At 38.1% G+C, this 18,309-nt stretch overlaps 52 non-coding genes across 52 annotated transcripts; all 52 read right to left on the bottom strand.

The window, feature by feature from the left end:
• Window positions 1-41: 41 nt before the first annotated feature.
• Window positions 42-160, bottom strand: LOC144570868 (5S ribosomal RNA). The gene has a single exon (XR_013517088.1). It is a non-coding gene; the product is annotated as a 5S ribosomal RNA (ribosomal RNA).
• Window positions 161-399: 239 nt separating this feature from the next.
• LOC144570867 (5S ribosomal RNA) lies at window positions 400-518 on the bottom strand. The gene has a single exon (XR_013517087.1). It is a non-coding gene; the product is annotated as a 5S ribosomal RNA (ribosomal RNA).
• A 224-nt stretch (window positions 519-742) lies between these two features.
• LOC144570692 (5S ribosomal RNA) lies at window positions 743-861 on the bottom strand. The gene has a single exon (XR_013516949.1). It is a non-coding gene; the product is annotated as a 5S ribosomal RNA (ribosomal RNA).
• A 239-nt stretch (window positions 862-1,100) lies between these two features.
• Window positions 1,101-1,219, bottom strand: LOC144570405 (5S ribosomal RNA). Its single transcript, XR_013516672.1, has one exon. It is a non-coding gene; the product is annotated as a 5S ribosomal RNA (ribosomal RNA).
• A 224-nt stretch (window positions 1,220-1,443) lies between these two features.
• On the bottom strand, window positions 1,444-1,562 carry LOC144570865 (5S ribosomal RNA). The gene has a single exon (XR_013517085.1). It is a non-coding gene; the product is annotated as a 5S ribosomal RNA (ribosomal RNA).
• A 244-nt stretch (window positions 1,563-1,806) lies between these two features.
• LOC144570864 (5S ribosomal RNA) lies at window positions 1,807-1,925 on the bottom strand. The gene has a single exon (XR_013517084.1). It is a non-coding gene; the product is annotated as a 5S ribosomal RNA (ribosomal RNA).
• Window positions 1,926-2,164: 239 nt separating this feature from the next.
• LOC144570863 (5S ribosomal RNA) lies at window positions 2,165-2,283 on the bottom strand. Its single transcript, XR_013517083.1, has one exon. It is a non-coding gene; the product is annotated as a 5S ribosomal RNA (ribosomal RNA).
• Window positions 2,284-2,522: 239 nt separating this feature from the next.
• LOC144570862 (5S ribosomal RNA) lies at window positions 2,523-2,641 on the bottom strand. The gene has a single exon (XR_013517082.1). It is a non-coding gene; the product is annotated as a 5S ribosomal RNA (ribosomal RNA).
• Window positions 2,642-2,880: 239 nt separating this feature from the next.
• LOC144570691 (5S ribosomal RNA) lies at window positions 2,881-2,999 on the bottom strand. The gene has a single exon (XR_013516948.1). It is a non-coding gene; the product is annotated as a 5S ribosomal RNA (ribosomal RNA).
• Window positions 3,000-3,238: 239 nt separating this feature from the next.
• On the bottom strand, window positions 3,239-3,357 carry LOC144570861 (5S ribosomal RNA). Its single transcript, XR_013517081.1, has one exon. It is a non-coding gene; the product is annotated as a 5S ribosomal RNA (ribosomal RNA).
• Window positions 3,358-3,581: 224 nt separating this feature from the next.
• Window positions 3,582-3,700, bottom strand: LOC144570860 (5S ribosomal RNA). Its single transcript, XR_013517080.1, has one exon. It is a non-coding gene; the product is annotated as a 5S ribosomal RNA (ribosomal RNA).
• A 239-nt stretch (window positions 3,701-3,939) lies between these two features.
• On the bottom strand, window positions 3,940-4,058 carry LOC144570859 (5S ribosomal RNA). Its single transcript, XR_013517079.1, has one exon. It is a non-coding gene; the product is annotated as a 5S ribosomal RNA (ribosomal RNA).
• A 239-nt stretch (window positions 4,059-4,297) lies between these two features.
• Window positions 4,298-4,416, bottom strand: LOC144570858 (5S ribosomal RNA). The gene has a single exon (XR_013517078.1). It is a non-coding gene; the product is annotated as a 5S ribosomal RNA (ribosomal RNA).
• Window positions 4,417-4,655: 239 nt separating this feature from the next.
• Window positions 4,656-4,774, bottom strand: LOC144570590 (5S ribosomal RNA). Its single transcript, XR_013516851.1, has one exon. It is a non-coding gene; the product is annotated as a 5S ribosomal RNA (ribosomal RNA).
• A 224-nt stretch (window positions 4,775-4,998) lies between these two features.
• Window positions 4,999-5,117, bottom strand: LOC144571073 (5S ribosomal RNA). Its single transcript, XR_013517289.1, has one exon. It is a non-coding gene; the product is annotated as a 5S ribosomal RNA (ribosomal RNA).
• A 239-nt stretch (window positions 5,118-5,356) lies between these two features.
• On the bottom strand, window positions 5,357-5,475 carry LOC144570857 (5S ribosomal RNA). The gene has a single exon (XR_013517077.1). It is a non-coding gene; the product is annotated as a 5S ribosomal RNA (ribosomal RNA).
• A 239-nt stretch (window positions 5,476-5,714) lies between these two features.
• On the bottom strand, window positions 5,715-5,833 carry LOC144570856 (5S ribosomal RNA). The gene has a single exon (XR_013517076.1). It is a non-coding gene; the product is annotated as a 5S ribosomal RNA (ribosomal RNA).
• Window positions 5,834-6,072: 239 nt separating this feature from the next.
• Window positions 6,073-6,191, bottom strand: LOC144570853 (5S ribosomal RNA). The gene has a single exon (XR_013517074.1). It is a non-coding gene; the product is annotated as a 5S ribosomal RNA (ribosomal RNA).
• Window positions 6,192-6,430: 239 nt separating this feature from the next.
• On the bottom strand, window positions 6,431-6,549 carry LOC144570689 (5S ribosomal RNA). Its single transcript, XR_013516946.1, has one exon. It is a non-coding gene; the product is annotated as a 5S ribosomal RNA (ribosomal RNA).
• A 239-nt stretch (window positions 6,550-6,788) lies between these two features.
• On the bottom strand, window positions 6,789-6,907 carry LOC144570852 (5S ribosomal RNA). The gene has a single exon (XR_013517073.1). It is a non-coding gene; the product is annotated as a 5S ribosomal RNA (ribosomal RNA).
• Window positions 6,908-7,131: 224 nt separating this feature from the next.
• On the bottom strand, window positions 7,132-7,250 carry LOC144570851 (5S ribosomal RNA). Its single transcript, XR_013517072.1, has one exon. It is a non-coding gene; the product is annotated as a 5S ribosomal RNA (ribosomal RNA).
• A 239-nt stretch (window positions 7,251-7,489) lies between these two features.
• On the bottom strand, window positions 7,490-7,608 carry LOC144570850 (5S ribosomal RNA). Its single transcript, XR_013517071.1, has one exon. It is a non-coding gene; the product is annotated as a 5S ribosomal RNA (ribosomal RNA).
• A 239-nt stretch (window positions 7,609-7,847) lies between these two features.
• Window positions 7,848-7,966, bottom strand: LOC144570849 (5S ribosomal RNA). Its single transcript, XR_013517070.1, has one exon. It is a non-coding gene; the product is annotated as a 5S ribosomal RNA (ribosomal RNA).
• Window positions 7,967-8,205: 239 nt separating this feature from the next.
• LOC144570847 (5S ribosomal RNA) lies at window positions 8,206-8,324 on the bottom strand. The gene has a single exon (XR_013517069.1). It is a non-coding gene; the product is annotated as a 5S ribosomal RNA (ribosomal RNA).
• A 224-nt stretch (window positions 8,325-8,548) lies between these two features.
• On the bottom strand, window positions 8,549-8,667 carry LOC144570954 (5S ribosomal RNA). Its single transcript, XR_013517174.1, has one exon. It is a non-coding gene; the product is annotated as a 5S ribosomal RNA (ribosomal RNA).
• Window positions 8,668-8,906: 239 nt separating this feature from the next.
• LOC144570846 (5S ribosomal RNA) lies at window positions 8,907-9,025 on the bottom strand. Its single transcript, XR_013517068.1, has one exon. It is a non-coding gene; the product is annotated as a 5S ribosomal RNA (ribosomal RNA).
• Window positions 9,026-9,249: 224 nt separating this feature from the next.
• LOC144570845 (5S ribosomal RNA) lies at window positions 9,250-9,368 on the bottom strand. The gene has a single exon (XR_013517067.1). It is a non-coding gene; the product is annotated as a 5S ribosomal RNA (ribosomal RNA).
• A 239-nt stretch (window positions 9,369-9,607) lies between these two features.
• On the bottom strand, window positions 9,608-9,726 carry LOC144570650 (5S ribosomal RNA). Its single transcript, XR_013516909.1, has one exon. It is a non-coding gene; the product is annotated as a 5S ribosomal RNA (ribosomal RNA).
• Window positions 9,727-9,965: 239 nt separating this feature from the next.
• Window positions 9,966-10,084, bottom strand: LOC144570844 (5S ribosomal RNA). The gene has a single exon (XR_013517066.1). It is a non-coding gene; the product is annotated as a 5S ribosomal RNA (ribosomal RNA).
• Window positions 10,085-10,308: 224 nt separating this feature from the next.
• LOC144570843 (5S ribosomal RNA) lies at window positions 10,309-10,427 on the bottom strand. The gene has a single exon (XR_013517065.1). It is a non-coding gene; the product is annotated as a 5S ribosomal RNA (ribosomal RNA).
• Window positions 10,428-10,666: 239 nt separating this feature from the next.
• LOC144570841 (5S ribosomal RNA) lies at window positions 10,667-10,785 on the bottom strand. Its single transcript, XR_013517063.1, has one exon. It is a non-coding gene; the product is annotated as a 5S ribosomal RNA (ribosomal RNA).
• Window positions 10,786-11,024: 239 nt separating this feature from the next.
• On the bottom strand, window positions 11,025-11,143 carry LOC144570840 (5S ribosomal RNA). The gene has a single exon (XR_013517062.1). It is a non-coding gene; the product is annotated as a 5S ribosomal RNA (ribosomal RNA).
• Window positions 11,144-11,367: 224 nt separating this feature from the next.
• Window positions 11,368-11,486, bottom strand: LOC144570600 (5S ribosomal RNA). Its single transcript, XR_013516860.1, has one exon. It is a non-coding gene; the product is annotated as a 5S ribosomal RNA (ribosomal RNA).
• A 239-nt stretch (window positions 11,487-11,725) lies between these two features.
• Window positions 11,726-11,844, bottom strand: LOC144570649 (5S ribosomal RNA). Its single transcript, XR_013516908.1, has one exon. It is a non-coding gene; the product is annotated as a 5S ribosomal RNA (ribosomal RNA).
• Window positions 11,845-12,083: 239 nt separating this feature from the next.
• LOC144570659 (5S ribosomal RNA) lies at window positions 12,084-12,202 on the bottom strand. The gene has a single exon (XR_013516918.1). It is a non-coding gene; the product is annotated as a 5S ribosomal RNA (ribosomal RNA).
• A 239-nt stretch (window positions 12,203-12,441) lies between these two features.
• On the bottom strand, window positions 12,442-12,560 carry LOC144570468 (5S ribosomal RNA). Its single transcript, XR_013516732.1, has one exon. It is a non-coding gene; the product is annotated as a 5S ribosomal RNA (ribosomal RNA).
• A 229-nt stretch (window positions 12,561-12,789) lies between these two features.
• LOC144570839 (5S ribosomal RNA) lies at window positions 12,790-12,908 on the bottom strand. Its single transcript, XR_013517061.1, has one exon. It is a non-coding gene; the product is annotated as a 5S ribosomal RNA (ribosomal RNA).
• A 239-nt stretch (window positions 12,909-13,147) lies between these two features.
• Window positions 13,148-13,266, bottom strand: LOC144570838 (5S ribosomal RNA). Its single transcript, XR_013517060.1, has one exon. It is a non-coding gene; the product is annotated as a 5S ribosomal RNA (ribosomal RNA).
• A 224-nt stretch (window positions 13,267-13,490) lies between these two features.
• LOC144570836 (5S ribosomal RNA) lies at window positions 13,491-13,609 on the bottom strand. Its single transcript, XR_013517059.1, has one exon. It is a non-coding gene; the product is annotated as a 5S ribosomal RNA (ribosomal RNA).
• Window positions 13,610-13,853: 244 nt separating this feature from the next.
• Window positions 13,854-13,972, bottom strand: LOC144570624 (5S ribosomal RNA). Its single transcript, XR_013516884.1, has one exon. It is a non-coding gene; the product is annotated as a 5S ribosomal RNA (ribosomal RNA).
• A 239-nt stretch (window positions 13,973-14,211) lies between these two features.
• LOC144570834 (5S ribosomal RNA) lies at window positions 14,212-14,330 on the bottom strand. The gene has a single exon (XR_013517057.1). It is a non-coding gene; the product is annotated as a 5S ribosomal RNA (ribosomal RNA).
• A 224-nt stretch (window positions 14,331-14,554) lies between these two features.
• LOC144570833 (5S ribosomal RNA) lies at window positions 14,555-14,673 on the bottom strand. The gene has a single exon (XR_013517056.1). It is a non-coding gene; the product is annotated as a 5S ribosomal RNA (ribosomal RNA).
• A 224-nt stretch (window positions 14,674-14,897) lies between these two features.
• On the bottom strand, window positions 14,898-15,016 carry LOC144570678 (5S ribosomal RNA). The gene has a single exon (XR_013516935.1). It is a non-coding gene; the product is annotated as a 5S ribosomal RNA (ribosomal RNA).
• A 239-nt stretch (window positions 15,017-15,255) lies between these two features.
• On the bottom strand, window positions 15,256-15,374 carry LOC144570832 (5S ribosomal RNA). Its single transcript, XR_013517055.1, has one exon. It is a non-coding gene; the product is annotated as a 5S ribosomal RNA (ribosomal RNA).
• A 224-nt stretch (window positions 15,375-15,598) lies between these two features.
• LOC144570831 (5S ribosomal RNA) lies at window positions 15,599-15,717 on the bottom strand. Its single transcript, XR_013517054.1, has one exon. It is a non-coding gene; the product is annotated as a 5S ribosomal RNA (ribosomal RNA).
• A 224-nt stretch (window positions 15,718-15,941) lies between these two features.
• Window positions 15,942-16,060, bottom strand: LOC144570676 (5S ribosomal RNA). The gene has a single exon (XR_013516934.1). It is a non-coding gene; the product is annotated as a 5S ribosomal RNA (ribosomal RNA).
• Window positions 16,061-16,298: 238 nt separating this feature from the next.
• Window positions 16,299-16,417, bottom strand: LOC144570830 (5S ribosomal RNA). Its single transcript, XR_013517053.1, has one exon. It is a non-coding gene; the product is annotated as a 5S ribosomal RNA (ribosomal RNA).
• A 239-nt stretch (window positions 16,418-16,656) lies between these two features.
• Window positions 16,657-16,775, bottom strand: LOC144570828 (5S ribosomal RNA). Its single transcript, XR_013517051.1, has one exon. It is a non-coding gene; the product is annotated as a 5S ribosomal RNA (ribosomal RNA).
• A 229-nt stretch (window positions 16,776-17,004) lies between these two features.
• On the bottom strand, window positions 17,005-17,123 carry LOC144570827 (5S ribosomal RNA). The gene has a single exon (XR_013517050.1). It is a non-coding gene; the product is annotated as a 5S ribosomal RNA (ribosomal RNA).
• Window positions 17,124-17,347: 224 nt separating this feature from the next.
• On the bottom strand, window positions 17,348-17,466 carry LOC144570589 (5S ribosomal RNA). Its single transcript, XR_013516850.1, has one exon. It is a non-coding gene; the product is annotated as a 5S ribosomal RNA (ribosomal RNA).
• Window positions 17,467-17,690: 224 nt separating this feature from the next.
• On the bottom strand, window positions 17,691-17,809 carry LOC144570826 (5S ribosomal RNA). Its single transcript, XR_013517049.1, has one exon. It is a non-coding gene; the product is annotated as a 5S ribosomal RNA (ribosomal RNA).
• A 224-nt stretch (window positions 17,810-18,033) lies between these two features.
• On the bottom strand, window positions 18,034-18,152 carry LOC144570825 (5S ribosomal RNA). Its single transcript, XR_013517048.1, has one exon. It is a non-coding gene; the product is annotated as a 5S ribosomal RNA (ribosomal RNA).
• Between the last annotated feature and the right edge of the window lie 157 nt (window positions 18,153-18,309).

Raw genomic sequence — 18,309 nt, 5'->3', positions numbered from 1 at the left:
CGACGCGCGGCAACAAAAAATAAAATAAAATAAAATAAAAAGGAATGCAACACAGGGACTTCCCAGGAGGTCACCCATCCTAGTACTACTCCTGCCCAAGCACGCTTAACTGCGGAGTTCCGATGGGATCCGGTGCTTTAGTGCTGGTATGATCGCATCCGTTATAGAATGACTCAAACCTCTACTTAAACGCAAATAACGACTATTTTAATTTAAAAACCGATTTAATTTCATCAAAAATTATCTAACTAATTTAATTTAATTTAATTTAATTTACAAGTTAAAATTCCATAATTCGATAAAACTCCGAGACAACCGCCTCGTGCGCTCATATACAGAATTACGCCATTTGCGGGTGCGACGCGCGGCAACAAAAAATAAAATAAAATAAAATAAAAAGGAATGCAACACAGGGACTTCCCAGGAGGTCACCCATCCTAGTACTACTCCTGCCCAAGCACGCTTAACTGCGGAGTTCCGATGGGATCCGGTGCTTTAGTGCTGGTATGATCGCATCCGTTATAGAATGACTCAAACCTCTACTTAAACGCAAATAACGACTATTTTAATTTAAAAACCGATTTAATTTCATCAAAAATTATCTAACTAATTTAATTTACAAGTTAAAATTCCATAATTCGATAAAACTCCGAGACAACCGCCTCGTGCGCTCATATACAGAATTACGCCATTTGCGGGTGCGACGCGCGGCAACAAAAAATAAAATAAAATAAAATAAAAAGGAATGCAACAAAGGGACTTCCCAGGAGGTCACCCATCCTAGTACTACTCCTGCCCAAGCACGCTTAACTGCGGAGTTCCGATGGGATCCGGTGCTTTAGTGCTGGTATGATCGCATCCGTTATAGAATGACTCAAACCTCTACTTAAACGCAAATAACGACTATTTTAATTTAAAAACCGATTTAATTTCATCAAAAATTATCTAACTAATTTAATTTAATTTAATTTAATTTACAAGTTAAAATTCCATAATTCGATAAAACTCCGAGACAACCGCCTCGTGCGCTCATATACAGAATTACGCCATTTGCGGGTGCGACGCGCGGCAACAAAAAATAAAATAAAATAAAATAAAAAGGAATGCAACACAGGGATTTCCCAGGAGGTCACCCATCCTAGTACTACTCCTGCCCAAGCACGCTTAACTGCGGAGTTCCGATGGGATCCGGTGCTTTAGTGCTGGTATGATCGCATCCGTTATAGAATGACTCAAACCTCTACTTAAACGCAAATAACGACTATTTTAATTTAAAAACCGATTTAATTTCATCCAAAATTATCTAACTAATTTAATTTACAAGTTAAAATTCCATAATTCGATAAAACTCCGAGACAACCGCCTCGTGCGCTCATATACAGAATTACGCCATTTGCGGGTGCGACGCGCGGCAACAAAAAATAAAATAAAATAAAATAAAAAGGAATGCAACACAGGGACTTCCCAGGAGGTCACCCATCCTAGTACTACTCCTGCCCAAGCACGCTTAACTGCGGAGTTCCGATGGGATCCGGTGCTTTAGTGCTGGTATGATCGCATCCGTTATAGAATGACTCAAACCTCTACTTAAACGCAAATAACGACTATTTTAATTTAAAAACCGATTTAATTTCATCAAAAATTATCTAACTAATTTAATTTAATTTAATTTAATTTAATTTACAAGTTAAAATTCCATAATTCGATAAAACTCCGAGACAACCGCCTCGTGCGCTCATATACAGAATTACGCCATTTGCGGGTGCGACGCGCGGCAACAAAAAATAAAATAAAATAAAATAAAAAGGAATGCAACACAGGGACTTCCCAGGAGGTCACCCATCCTAGTACTACTCCTGCCCAAGCACGCTTAACTGCGGAGTTCCGATGGGATCCGGTGCTTTAGTGCTGGTATGATCGCATCCGTTATAGAATGACTCAAACCTCTACTTAAACGCAAATAACGACTATTTTAATTTAAAAACCGATTTAATTTCATCAAAAATTATCTAACTAATTTAATTTAATTTAATTTAATTTACAAGTTAAAATTCCATAATTCGATAAAACTCCGAGACAACCGCCTCGTGCGCTCATATACAGAATTACGCCATTTGCGGGTGCGACGCGCGGCAACAAAAAATAAAATAAAATAAAATAAAAAGGAATGCAACACAGGGACTTCCCAGGAGGTCACCCATCCTAGTACTACTCCTGCCCAAGCACGCTTAACTGCGGAGTTCCGATGGGATCCGGTGCTTTAGTGCTGGTATGATCGCATCCGTTATAGAATGACTCAAACCTCTACTTAAACGCAAATAACGACTATTTTAATTTAAAAACCGATTTAATTTCATCAAAAATTATCTAACTAATTTAATTTAATTTAATTTAATTTACAAGTTAAAATTCCATAATTCGATAAAACTCCGAGACAACCGCCTCGTGCGCTCATATACATAATTACGCCATTTGCGGGTGCGACGCGCGGCAACAAAAAATAAAATAAAATAAAATAAAAAGGAATGCAACACAGGGACTTCCCAGGAGGTCACCCATCCTAGTACTACTCCTGCCCAAGCACGCTTAACTGCGGAGTTCCGATGGGATCCGGTGCTTTAGTGCTGGTATGATCGCATCCGTTATAGAATGACTCAAACCTCTACTTAAACGCAAATAACGACTATTTTAATTTAAAAACCGATTTAATTTCATCAAAAATTATCTAACTAATTTAATTTAATTTAATTTAATTTACAAGTTAAAATTCCATAATTCGATAAAACTCCGAGACAACCGCCTCGTGCGCTCATATACAGAATTACGCCATTTGCGGGTGCGACGCGCGGCAACAAAAAATAAAATAAAATAAAATAAAAAGGAATGCAACAAAGGGACTTCCCAGGAGGTCACCCATCCTAGTACTACTCCTGCCCAAGCACGCTTAACTGCGGAGTTCCGATGGGATCCGGTGCTTTAGTGCTGGTATGATCGCATCCTTTATAGAATGACTCAAACCTCTACTTAAACGCAAATAACGACTATTTTAATTTAAAAACCGATTTAATTTCATCAAAAATTATCTAACTAATTTAATTTAATTTAATTTAATTTACAAGTTAAAATTCCATAATTCGATAAAACTCCGAGACAACCGCCTCGGGCGCTCATATACAGAATTACGCCATTTGCGGGTGCGACGCGCGGCAACAAAAAATAAAATAAAATAAAATAAAAAGGAATGCAACACAGGGACTTCCCAGGAGGTCACCCATCCTAGTACTACTCCTGCCCAAGCACGCTTAACTGCGGAGTTCCGATGGGATCCGGTGCTTTAGTGCTGGTATGATCGCATCCGTTATAGAATGACTCAAACCTCTACTTAAACGCAAATAACGACTATTTTAATTTAAAAACCGATTTAATTTCATCAAAAATTATCTAACTAATTTAATTTACAAGTTAAAATTCCATAATTCGATAAAACTCCGAGACAACCGCCTCGTGCGCTCATATACAGAATTACGCCATTTGCGGGTGCGACGCGCGGCAACAAAAAATAAAATAAAATAAAATAAAAAGGAATGCAACACAGGGACTTCCCAGGAGGTCACCCATCCTAGTACTACTCCTGCCCAAGCACGCTTAACTGCGGAGTTCCGATGGGATCCGGTGCTTTAGTGCTGGTATGATCGCATCCGTTATAGAATGACTCAAACCTCTACTTAAACGCAAATAACGACTATTTTAATTTAAAAACCGATTTAATTTCATCAAAAATTATCTAACTAATTTAATTTAATTTAATTTAATTTACAAGTTAAAATTCCATAATTCGATAAAACTCCGAGACAACCGCCTCGTGCGCTCATATACAGAATTACGCCATTTGCGGGTGCGACGCGCGGCAACAAAAAATAAAATAAAATAAAATAAAAAGGAATGCAACACAGGGACTTCCCAGGAGGTCACCCATCCTAGTACTACTCCTGCCCAAGCACGCTTAACTGCGGAGTTCCGATGGGATCCGGTGCTTTAGTGCTGGTATGATCGCATCCGTTATAGAATGACTCAAACCTCTACTTAAACGCAAATAACGACTATTTTAATTTAAAAACCGATTTAATTTCATCAAAAATTATCTAACTAATTTAATTTAATTTAATTTAATTTACAAGTTAAAATTCCATAATTCGATAAAACTCCGAGACAACCGCCTCGTGCGCTCATATACAGAATTACGCCATTTGCGGGTGCGACGCGCGGCAACAAAAAATAAAATAAAATAAAATAAAAAGGAATGCAACACAGGGACTTCCCAGGAGGTCACCCATCCTAGTACTACTCCTGCCCAAGCACGCTTAACTGCGGAGTTCCGATGGGATCCGGTGCTTTAGTGCTGGTATGATCGCATCCGTTATAGAATGACCCAAACCTCTACTTAAACGCAAATAACGACTATTTTAATTTAAAAACCGATTTAATTTCATCAAAAATTATCTAACTAATTTAATTTAATTTAATTTAATTTACAAGTTAAAATTCCATAATTCGATAAAACTCCGAGACAACCGCCTCGTGCGCTCATATACAGAATTACGCCATTTGCGGGTGCGACGCGCGGCAACAAAAAATAAAATAAAATAAAATAAAAAGGAATGCAACACAGGGACTTCCCAGGAGGTCACCCATCCTAGTACTACTCCTGCCCAAGCACGCTTAACTGCGGAGTTCCGATGGGATCCGATGCTTTAGTGCTGGTATGATCGCATCCGTTATAGAATGACTCAAACCTCTACTTAAACGCAAATAACGACTATTTTAATTTAAAAACCGATTTAATTTCATCAAAAATTATCTAACTAATTTAATTTACAAGTTAAAATTCCATAATTCGATAAAACTCCGAGACAACCGCCTCGTGCGCTCATATACAGAATTACGCCATTTGCGGGTGCGACGCGCGGCAACAAAAAATAAAATAAAATAAAATAAAAAGGAATGCAACACATGGACTTCCCAGGAGGTCACCCATCCTAGTACTACTCCTGCCCAAGCACGCTTAACTGCGGAGTTCCGATGGGATCCGGTGCTTTAGTGCTGGTATGATCGCATCCGTTATAGAATGACTCAAACTTCTACTTAAACGCAAATAACGACTATTTTAATTTAAAAACCGATTTAATTTCATCAAAAATTATCTAACTAATTTAATTTAATTTAATTTAATTTACAAGTTAAAATTCCATAATTCGATAAAACTCCGAGACAACCGCCTCGTGCGCTCATATACAGAATTACGCCATTTGCGGGTGCGACGCGCGGCAACAAAAAATAAAATAAAATAAAATAAAAAGGAATGCAACACAGGGACTTCCCAGGAGGTCACCCATCCTAGTACTACTCCTGCCCAAGCACGCTTAACTGCGGAGTTCCGATGGGATCCGGTGCTTTAGTGCTGGTATGATCGCATCCGTTATAGAATGACTCAAACCTCTACTTAAACGCAAATAACGACTATTTTAATTTAAAAACCGATTTAATTTCATCAAAAATTATCTAACTAATTTAATTTAATTTAATTTAATTTACAAGTTAAAATTCCATAATTCGATAAAACTCCGAGACAACCGCCTCGTGCGCTCATATACAGAATTACGCCATTTGCGGGTGCGACGCGCGGCAACAAAAAATAAAATAAAATAAAATAAAAAGGAATGCAACACAGGGACTTCCCAGGAGGTCACCCATCCTAGTACTACTCCTGCCCAAGCACGCTTAACTGCGGAGTTCCGATGGGATCCGGTGCTTTAGTGCTGGTATGATCGCATCCGTTATAGAATGACTCAAACCTCTACTTAAACGCAAATAACGACTATTTTAATTTAAAAACCGATTTAATTTCATCAAAAATTATCTAACTAATTTAATTTAATTTAATTTAATTTACAAGTTAAAATTCCATAATTCGATAAAACTCCGAGACAACCGCCTCGTGCGCTCATATACATAATTACGCCATTTGCGGGTGCGACGCGCGGCAACAAAAAATAAAATAAAATAAAATAAAAAGGAATGCAACACAGGGACTTCCCAGGAGGTCACCCATCCTAGTACTACTCCTGCCCAAGCACGCTTAACTGCGGAGTTCCGATGGGATCCGGTGCTTTAGTGCTGGTATGATCGCATCCGTTATAGAATGACTCAAACCTCTACTTAAACGCAAATAACGACTATTTTAATTTAAAAACCGATTTAATTTCATCAAAAATTATCTAACTAATTTAATTTAATTTAATTTAATTTACAAGTTAAAATTCCATAATTCGATAAAACTCCGAGACAACCGCCTCGTGCGCTCATATACAGAATTACGCCATTTGCGGGTGCGACGCGCGGCAACAAAAAATAAAATAAAATAAAATAAAAAGGAATGCAACAAAGGGACTTCCCAGGAGGTCACCCATCCTAGTACTACTCCTGCCCAAGCACGCTTAACTGCGGAGTTCCGATGGGATCCGGTGCTTTAGTGCTGGTATGATCGCATCCTTTATAGAATGACTCAAACCTCTACTTAAACGCAAATAACGACTATTTTAATTTAAAAACCGATTTAATTTCATCAAAAATTATCTAACTAATTTAATTTAATTTAATTTAATTTACAAGTTAAAATTCCATAATTCGATAAAACTCCGAGACAACCGCCTCGGGCGCTCATATACAGAATTACGCCATTTGCGGGTGCGACGCGCGGCAACAAAAAATAAAATAAAATAAAATAAAAAGGAATGCAACACAGGGACTTCCCAGGAGGTCACCCATCCTAGTACTACTCCTGCCCAAGCACGCTTAACTGCGGAGTTCCGATGGGATCCGGTGCTTTAGTGCTGGTATGATCGCATCCGTTATAGAATGACTCAAACCTCTACTTAAACGCAAATAACGACTATTTTAATTTAAAAACCGATTTAATTTCATCAAAAATTATCTAACTAATTTAATTTACAAGTTAAAATTCCATAATTCGATAAAACTCCGAGACAACCGCCTCGTGCGCTCATATACAGAATTACGCCATTTGCGGGTGCGACGCGCGGCAACAAAAAATAAAATAAAATAAAATAAAAAGGAATGCAACACAGGGACTTCCCAGGAGGTCACCCATCCTAGTACTACTCCTGCCCAAGCACGCTTAACTGCGGAGTTCCGATGGGATCCGGTGCTTTAGTGCTGGTATGATCGCATCCGTTATAGAATGACTCAAACCTCTACTTAAACGCAAATAACGACTATTTTAATTTAAAAACCGATTTAATTTCATCAAAAATTATCTAACTAATTTAATTTAATTTAATTTAATTTACAAGTTAAAATTCCATAATTCGATAAAACTCCGAGACAACCGCCTCGTGCGCTCATATACAGAATTACGCCATTTGCGGGTGCGACGCGCGGCAACAAAAAATAAAATAAAATAAAATAAAAAGGAATGCAACACAGGGACTTCCCAGGAGGTCACCCATCCTAGTACTACTCCTGCCCAAGCACGCTTAACTGCGGAGTTCCGATGGGATCCGGTGCTTTAGTGCTGGTATGATCGCATCCGTTATAGAATGACTCAAACCTCTACTTAAACGCAAATAACGACTATTTTAATTTAAAAACCGATTTAATTTCATCAAAAATTATCTAACTAATTTAATTTAATTTAATTTAATTTACAAGTTAAAATTCCATAATTCGATAAAACTCCGAGACAACCGCCTCGTGCGCTCATATACAGAATTACGCCATTTGCGGGTGCGACGCGCGGCAACAAAAAATAAAATAAAATAAAATAAAAAGGAATGCAACACAGGGACTTCCCAGGAGGTCACCCATCCTAGTACTACTCCTGCCCAAGCACGCTTAACTGCGGAGTTCCGATGGGATCCGGTGCTTTAGTGCTGGTATGATCGCATCCGTTATAGAATGACCCAAACCTCTACTTAAACGCAAATAACGACTATTTTAATTTAAAAACCGATTTAATTTCATCAAAAATTATCTAACTAATTTAATTTAATTTAATTTAATTTACAAGTTAAAATTCCATAATTCGATAAAACTCCGAGACAACCGCCTCGTGCGCTCATATACAGAATTACGCCATTTGCGGGTGCGACGCGCGGCAACAAAAAATAAAATAAAATAAAATAAAAAGGAATGCAACACAGGGACTTCCCAGGAGGTCACCCATCCTAGTACTACTCCTGCCCAAGCACGCTTAACTGCGGAGTTCCGATGGGATCCGGTGCTTTAGTGCTGGTATGATCGCATCCGTTATAGAATGACTCAAACCTCTACTTAAACGCAAATAACGACTATTTTAATTTAAAAACCGATTTAATTTCATCAAAAATTATCTAACTAATTTAATTTACAAGTTAAAATTCCATAATTCGATAAAACTCCGAGACAACCGCCTCGTGCGCTCATATACAGAATTACGCCATTTGCGGGTGCGACGCGCGGCAACAAAAAATAAAATAAAATAAAATAAAAAGGAATGCAACACATGGACTTCCCAGGAGGTCACCCATCCTAGTACTACTCCTGCCCAAGCACGCTTAACTGCGGAGTTCCGATGGGATCCGGTGCTTTAGTGCTGGTATGATCGCATCCGTTATAGAATGACTCAAACTTCTACTTAAACGCAAATAACGACTATTTTAATTTAAAAACCGATTTAATTTCATCAAAAATTATCTAACTAATTTAATTTAATTTAATTTAATTTACAAGTTAAAATTCCATAATTCGATAAAACTCCGAGACAACCGCCTCGTGCGCTCATATACAGAATTACGCCATTTGCGGGTGCGACGCGCGGCAACAAAAAATAAAATAAAATAAAATAAAAAGGAATGCAACACAGGGACTTCCCAGGAGGTCACCCATCCTAGTACTACTCCTGCCCAAGCACGCTTAACTGCGGAGTTCCGATGGGATCCGGTGCTTTAGTGCTGGTATGATCGCATCCGTTATAGAATGACTCAAACCTCTACTTAAACGCAAATAACGACTATTTTAATTTAAAAACCGATTTAATTTCATCAAAAATTATCTAACTAATTTAATTTACAAGTTAAAATTCCATAATTCGATAAAACTCCGAGACAACCGCCTCGTGCGCTCATATACAGAATTACGCCATTTGCGGGTGCGACGCGCGGCAACAAAAAATAAAATAAAATAAAATAAAAAGGAATGCAACACAGGGACTTCCCAGGAGGTCACCCATCCTAGTACTACTCCTGCCCAAGCACGCTTAACTGCGGAGTTCCGATGGGATCCGGTGCTTTAGTGCTGGTATGATCGCATCCGTTATAGAATGACTCAAACCTCTACTTAAACGCAAATAACGACTATTTTAATTTAAAAACCGATTTAATTTCATCAAAAATTATCTAACTAATTTAATTTAATTTAATTTAATTTACAAGTTAAAATTCCATAATTCGATAAAACTCCGAGACAACCGCCTCGTGCGCTCATATACAGAATTACGCCATTTGCGGGTGCGACGCGCGGCAACAAAAAATAAAATAAAATAAAATAAAAAGGAATGCAACACAGGGACTTCCCAGGAGGTCACCCATCCTAGTACTACTCCTGCCCAAGCACGCTTAACTGCGGATTTCCGATGGGATCCGGTGCTTTAGTGCTGGTATGATCGCATCCGTTATAGAATGACTCAAAACTCTACTTAAACGCAAATAACGACTATTTTAATTTAAAAACCGATTTAATTTCATCAAAAATTATCTAACTAATTTAATTTAATTTAATTTAATTTACAAGTTAAAATTCCATAATTCGATAAAACTCCGAGACAACCGCCTCGTGCGCTCATATACAGAATTACGCCATTTGCGGGTGCGACGCGCGGCAACAAAAAATAAAATAAAATAAAATAAAAAGGAATGCAACACAGGGACTTCCCAGGAGGTCACCCATCCTAGTACTACTCCTGCCCAAGCACGCTTAACTGCGGAGTTCCGATGGGATCCGGTGCTTTAGTGCTGGTATGATCGCATCCGTTATAGAATGACTCAAACCTCTACTTAAACGCAAATAACGACTATTTTAATTTAAAAACCGATTTAATTTCATCAAAAATTATCTAACTAATTTAATTTACAAGTTAAAATTCCATAATTCGATAAAACTCCGAGACAACCGCCTCGTGCGCTCATATACAGAATTACGCCATTTGCGGGTGCGACGCGCGGCAACAAAAAATAAAATAAAATAAAATAAAAAGGAATGCAACACAGGGACTTCCCAGGAGGTCACCCATCCTAGTACTACTCCTGCCCAAGCACGCTTAACTGCGGAGTTCCGATGGGATCCGGTGCTTTAGTGCTGGTATGATCGCATCCGTTATAGAATGACTCAAACCTCTACTTAAACGCAAATAACGACTATTTTAATTTAAAAACCGATTTAATTTCATCAAAAATTATCTAACTAATTTAATTTAATTTAATTTAATTTACAAGTTAAAATTCCATAATTCGATAAAACTCCGAGACAACCGCCTCGTGCGCTCATATACAGAATTACGCCATTTGCGGGTGCGACGCGCGGCAACAAAAAATAAAATAAAATAAAATAAAAAGGAATGCAACACAGGGACTTCCCAGGAGGTCACCCATCCTAGTACTACTCCTGCCCAAGCACGCTTAACTGCGGAGTTCCGATGGGATCCGGTGCTTTAGTGCTGGTATGATCGCATCCGTTATAGAATGACCCAAACCTCTACTTAAACGCAAATAACGACTATTTTAATTTAAAAACCGATTTAATTTCATCAAAAATTATCTAACTAATTTAATTTAATTTAATTTAATTTACAAGTTAAAATTCCATAATTCGATAAAACTCCGAGACAACCGCCTCGTGCGCTCATATACAGAATTACGCCATTTGCGGGTGCGACGCGCGGCAACAAAAAATAAAATAAAATAAAATAAAAAGGAATGCAACACAGGGACTTCCCAGGAGGTCACCCATCCTAGTACTACTCCTGCCCAAGCACGCTTAACTGCGGAGTTCCGATGGGATCCGGTGCTTTAGTGCTGGTATGATCGCATCCGTTATAGAATGACTCAAACCTCTACTTAAACGCAAATAACGACTATTTTAATTTAAAAACCGATTTAATTTCATCAAAAATTATCTAACTAATTTAATTTACAAGTTAAAATTCCATAATTCGATAAAACTCCGAGACAACCGCCTCGTGCGCTCATATACAGAATTACGCCATTTGCGGGTGCGACGCGCGGCAACAAAAAATAAAATAAAATAAAATAAAAAGGAATGCAACACAGGGACTTCCCAGGAGGTCACCCATCCTAGTACTACTCCTGCCCAAGCATGCTTAACTGCGGAGTTCCGATGGGATCCGGTGCTTTAGTGCTGGTATGATCGCATCCGTTATAGAATGACTCAAACCTCTACTTAAACGCAAATAACGACTATTTTAATTTAAAAACCGATTTAATTTCATCAAAAATTATCTAACTAATTTAATTTAATTTAATTTAATTTACAAGTTAAAATTCCATAATTCGATAAAACTCCGAGACAACCGCCTCGTGCGCTCATATACAGAATTACGCCATTTGCGGGTGCGACGCGCGGCAACAAAAAATAAAATAAAATAAAATAAAAAGGAATGCAACACAGGGACTTCCCAGGAGGTCACCCATCCTAGTACTACTCCTGCCCAAGCACGCTTAACTGCGGATTTCCGATGGGATCCGGTGCTTTAGTGCTGGTATGATCGCATCCGTTATAGAATGACTCAAACCTCTACTTAAACGCAAATAACGACTATTTTAATTTAAAAACCGATTTAATTTCATCAAAAATTATCTAACTAATTTAATTTAATTTAATTTAATTTACAAGTTAAAATTCCATAATTCGATAAAACTCCGAGACAACCGCCTCGTGCGCTCATATACAGAATTACGCCATTTGCGGGTGCGACGCGCAGCAACAAAAAATAAAATAAAATAAAATAAAAAGGAATGCAACACAGGGACTTCCCAGGAGGTCACCCATCCTAGCACTACTCCTGCCCAAGCACGCTTAACTGCGGAGTTCCGATGGGATCCGGTGCTTTAGTGCTGGTATGATCGCATCCGTTATAGAATGACTCAAACCTCTACTTAAACGCAAATAACGACTATTTTAATTTAAAAACCGATTTAATTTCATCAAAAATTATCTAACTAATTTAATTTAATTTAATTTAATTTACAAGTTAAAATTCCATAATTCGATAAAACTCCGAGACAACCGCCTCGTGCGCTCATATACAGAATTACGCCATTTGCGGGTGCGACGCGCGGCAACAAAAAATAAAATAAAATAAAATAAAAAGGAATGCAACACAGGGACTTCCCAGGAGGTCACCCATCCTAGTACTACTCCTGCCCAAGCACGCTTAACTGCGGAGTTCCGATGGGATCCAGTGCTTTAGTGCTGGTATGATCGCATCCGTTATAAAATGACTCAAACCTCTACTTAAACGCAAATAACGACTATTTTAATTTAAAAACCGATTTAATTTCATCAAAAATTATCTAACTAATTTAATTTAATTTAATTTAATTTACAAGTTAAAATTCCATAATTCGATAAAACTCCGAGACAACCGCCTCGTGCGCTCATATACAGAATTACGCCATTTGCGGGTGCGACGCGCGGCAACAAAAAATAAAATAAAAAGGAATGCAACACAGGGACTTCCCAGGAGGTCACCCATCCTAGTACTACTCCTGCCCAAGCACGCTTAACTGCGGAGTTCCGATGGGATCCGGTGCTTTAGTGCTGGTATGATCGCATCCGTTATAGAATGACTCAAACCTCTACTTAAACGCAAATAACGACTATTTTAATTTAAAAACCGATTTAATTTCATCAAAAATTATCTAACTAATTTAATTTAATTTAATTTAATTTACAAGTTAAAATTCCATAATTCGATAAAACTCCGAGACAACCGCCTCGTGCGCTCATATACAGAATTACGCCATTTGCGGGTGCGACGCGCGGCAACAAAAAATAAAATAAAATAAAATAAAAAGGAATGCAACACAGGGACTTCCCAGGAGGTCACCCATCCTAGTACTACTCCTGCCCAAGCACGCTTAACTGCGGAGTTCCGATGGGATCCGGTGCTTTAGTGCTGGTATGATCGCATCCGTTATAGAATGACTCAAACCTCTACTTAAACGCAAATAACGACTATTTTAATTTAAAAACCGATTTAATTTCATCAAAAATTATCTAACTAATTTAATTTACAAGTTAAAATTCCATAATTCGATAAAACTCCGAGACAACCGCCTCGTGCGCTCATATACAGAATTACGCCATTTGCGGGTGCGACGCGCGGCAACAAAAAATAAAATAAAATAAAATAAAAAGGAATGCAACACAGGGACTTCCCAGGAGGTCACCCATCCTAGTACTACTCCTGCCCAAGCACGCTTAACTGCGGAGTTCCGATGGGATCCGGTGCTTTAGTGCTGGTATGATCGCATCCGTTATAGAATGACTCAAACTTCTACTTAAACGCAAATAACGACTATTTTAATTTAAAAACCGATTTAATTTCATCAAAAATTATCTAACTAATTTAATTTAATTTAATTTAATTTAATTTACAAGTTAAAATTCCATAATTCGATAAAACTCCGAGACAACCGCCTCGTGCGCTCATATACAGAATTACGCCATTTGCGGGTGCGACGCGCGGCAACAAAAAATAAAATAAAATAAAATAAAAAGGAATGCAACACAGGGACTTCCCAGGAGGTCACCCATCCTAGTACTACTCCTGCCCAAGCACGCTTAACTGCGGAGTTCCGATAGGATCCGGTGCTTTAGTGCTGGTATGATCGCATCCGTTATAGAATGACTCAAACCTCTACTTAAACGCAAATAACGACTTTTTTAATTTAAAAACCGATTTAATTTCATCAAAAATTATCTAACTAATTTAATTTAATTTAATTTAATTTACAAGTTAAAATTCCATAATTCGATAAAACTCCGAGACAACCGCCTCGTGCGCTCATATACAGAATTACGCCATTTGCGGGTGCGACGCGCGGCAACAAAAAATAAAATAAAATAAAATAAAAAGGAATGCAACACAGGGACTTCCCAGGAGGTCACCCATCCTAGTACTACTCCTGCCCAAGCACGCTTAACTGCGGAGTTCCGATGGGATCCGGTGCTTTAGTGCTGGTATGATCGCATCCGTTATAGAATGACTCAAACCTCTACTTAAACGCAAATAACGACTATTTTAATTTAAAAACCGATTTAATTTCATCAAAAATTATCTAACTAATTTAATTTACAAGTTAAAATTCCATAATTCGATAAAACTCCGAGACAACCGCCTCGTGCGCTCATATACAGAATTACGCCATTTGCGGGTGCGACGCGCGGCAACAAAAAATAAAATAAAATAAAATAAAAAGGAATGCAACACAGGGACTTCCCAGGAGGTCACCCATCCTAGTACTACTCCTGCCCAAGCACGCTTAACTGCGGAGTTCCGATGGGATCCGGTGCTTTAGTGCTGGTATGATCGCATCCGTTATAGAATGACTCAAACCTCTACTTAAACGCAAATAACGACTATTTTAATTTAAAAACCGATTTAATTTCATCAAAAATTATCTAACTAATTTAATTTACAAGTTAAAATTCCATAATTCGATAAAACTCCGAGACAACCGCCTCGTGCGCTCATATACAGAATTACGCCATTTGCGGGTGCGACGCGCGGCAACAAAAAATAAAATAAAATAAAATAAAAAGGAATGCAACACAGGGACTTCCCAGGAGGTCACCCATCCTAGTACTACTCCTGCCCAAGCACGCTTAACTGCGGACTTCCGATGGGATCCGGTGCTTTAGTGCTGGTATGATCGCATCCGTTATAGAATGACTCAAACCTCTACTTAAACGCAAATAACGACTATTTTAATTTAAAAACCGATTTAATTTCATCAAAAATTATCTAACTAATTTAATTTAATTTAATTTAATTTACAAGTTAAAATTCCATAATTCGATAAAACTCCGAGACAACCGCCTCGTGCGCTCATATACAGAATTACGCCATTTGCGGGTGCGACGCGCGGCAACAAAAAATAAAATAAAATAAAATAAAAAGGAATGCAACACAGGGACTTCCCAGGAGGTCACCCATCCTAGTACTACTCCTGCCCAAGCACGCTTAACTGCGGAGTTCCGATGGGATCCGGTGCTTTAGTGCTGGTATGATCGCATCCGTTATAGAATGACTCAAACCTCTACTTAAACGCAAATAACGACTATTTTAATTTAAAAACCGATTTAATTTCATCAAAAATTATCTAACTAATTTAATTTACAAGTTAAAATTCCATAATTCGATAAAACTCCGAGACAACCGCCTCGTGCGCTCATATACAGAATTACGCCATTTGCGGGTGCGACGCGCGGCAACAAAAAATAAAATAAAATAAAATAAAAAGGAATGCAACACAGGGACTTCCCAGGAGGTCACCCATCCTAGTACTACTCCTGCCCAAGCACGCTTAACTGCGGAGTTCCGATGGGATCCGGTGCTTTAGTGCTGGTATGATCGCATCCGTTATAGAATGACTCAAACCTCTACTTAAACGCAAATAACGACTATTTTAATTTAAAAACCGATTTAATTTCATCAAAAATTATCTAACTAATTTAATTTACAAGTTAAAATTCCATAATTCGATAAAACTCCGAGACAACCGCCTCGTGCGCTCATATACAGAATTACGCCATTTGCGGGTGCGACGCGCGGCAACAAAAAATAAAATAAAATAAAATAAAAAGGAATGCAACACAGGGACTTCCCAGGAGGTCACCCATCCTAGTACTACTCCTGCCCAAGCACGCTTAACTGCGGACTTCCGATGGGATCCGGTGCTTTAGTGCTGGTATGATCGCATCCGTTATAGAATGACTCAAACCTCTACTTAAACGCAAATAACGACTATTTTAATTTAAAAACGATTTAATTTCATCAAAAATTATCTAACTAATTTAATTTAATTTAATTTAATTTACAAGTTAAAATTCCATAATTCGATAAAACTCCGAGACAACCGCCTCGTGCGCTCATATACAGAATTACGCCATTTGCGGGTGCGACGCGCGGCAACAAAAAATAAAATAAAATAAAATAAAAAGGAATGCAACACAGGGACTTCCCAGGAGGTCACCCATCCTAGTACTACTCCTGCCCAAGCACGCTTAACTGCGGAGTTCCGATGGGATCCGGTGCTTTAGTGCTGGTATGATCGCATCCGTTTTAGAATGACTCAAACCTCTACTTAAACGCAAATAACGACTATTTTAATTTAAAAACCGATTTAATTTCATCAAAAATTATCTAACTAATTTAATTTAATTTAATTTAATTTACAAGTTAAAATTCCATAATTCGATAAAACTCCGAGACAACCGCCTCGTGCGCTCATATACAGAATTACGCTATTTGCGGGTGCGACGCGCGGCAACAAAAAATAAAATAAAATAAAATAAAAAGGAATGCAACACAGGGACTTCCCAGGAGGTCACCCATCCTAGTACTACTCCTGCCCAAGCACGCTTAACTGCGGAGTTCCGATGGGATCCGGTGCTTTAGTGCTGGTATGATCGCATCCGTTATAGAATGACTCAAACCTCTACTTAAACGCAAATAACGACTATTTTAATTTAAAAACCGATTTAATTTCATCAAAAATTATCTAACTAATTTAATTTAATTTAATTTAATTTACAAGTTAAAATTCCATAATTCGATAAAACTCCGAGACAACCGCCTCGTGCGCTCATATACAGAATTACGCCATTTGCGGGTGCGACGCGCGGCAACAAAAAATAAAATAAAAAGGAATGCAACACAGGGACTTCCCAGGAGGTCACCCATCCTAGTACTACTCCTGCCCAAGCACGCTTAACTGCGGAGTTCCGATGGGATCCGGTGCTTTAGTGCTGGTATGATCGCATCCGTTATAGAATGACTCAAACCTCTACTTAAACGCAAATAACGACTATTTTAATTTAAAAACCGATTTAATTTCATCAAAAATTATCTAACTAATTTAATTTACAAGTTAAAATTCCATAATTCGATAAAACTCCGAGACAACCGCCTCGTGCGCTCATATACAGAATTACGCCATTTGCGGGTGCGACGCGCGGCAACAAAAAATAAAATAAAATAAAATAAAAAGGAATGCAACACAGGGACTTCCCAGGAGGTCACCCATCCTAGTACTACTCCTACCCAAGCACGCTTAACTGCGGAGTTCCGATGGGATCCGGTGCTTTAGTGCTGGTATGATCGCATCCGTTATAGAATGACTCAAACCTCTACTTAAACGCAAATAACGACTATTTTAATTTAAAAACCGATTTAATTTCATCAAAAATTATCTAACTAATTTAATTTACAAGTTAAAATTCCATAATTCGATAAAACTCCGAGACAACCGCCTCGTGCGCTCATATACAAAATTACGCCATTTGCGGGTGCGACGCGCGGCAACAAAAAATAAAATAAAATAAAATAAAAAGGAATGCAACACAGGGACTTCCCAGGAGGTCACCCATCCTAGTACTACTCCTGCCCAAGCACGCTTAACTGCGGAGTTCCGATGGGATCCGGTGCTTTAGTGCTGGTATGATCGCATCCGTTATAGAATGACTCAAACCTCTACTTAAACGCAAATAACGACTATTTTAATTTAAAAACCGATTTAATTTCATCAAAAATTATCTAACTAATTTAATTTACAAGTTAAAATTCCATAATTCGATAAAACTCCGAGACAACCGCCTCGTGCGCTCATATACAGAATTACGCCATTTGCGGGTGCGACGCGCGGCAACAAAAAATAAAATAAAATAAAATAAAAAGGAATGCAACACAGGGACTTCCCAGGAGGTCACCCATCCTAGTACTACTCCTGCCCAAGCACGCTTAACTGCGGAGTTCCGATGGGATCCGGTGCTTTAGTGCTGGTATGATCGCATCCGTTATAGAATGACTCAAACCTCTACTTAAACGCAAATAACGACTATTTTAATTTAAAAACGATTTAATTTCATCAAAAATTATCTAACTAATTTAATTTAATTTAATTTACAAGTTAAAATTCCATAATTCGATAAAACTCCGAGACAACCGCCTCG

Source organism: Carex rostrata, chromosome 18 (assembly GCF_964058835.1).
Source record: "Carex rostrata chromosome 18, lpCarRost1.2, whole genome shotgun sequence".
Classification (NCBI taxonomy): domain Eukaryota; kingdom Viridiplantae; phylum Streptophyta; class Magnoliopsida; order Poales; family Cyperaceae; genus Carex; species Carex rostrata.
The sequence above is the reverse complement of the archived record's forward strand: the minus strand, read 5'-3'. Positions and strand labels throughout refer to the sequence as shown.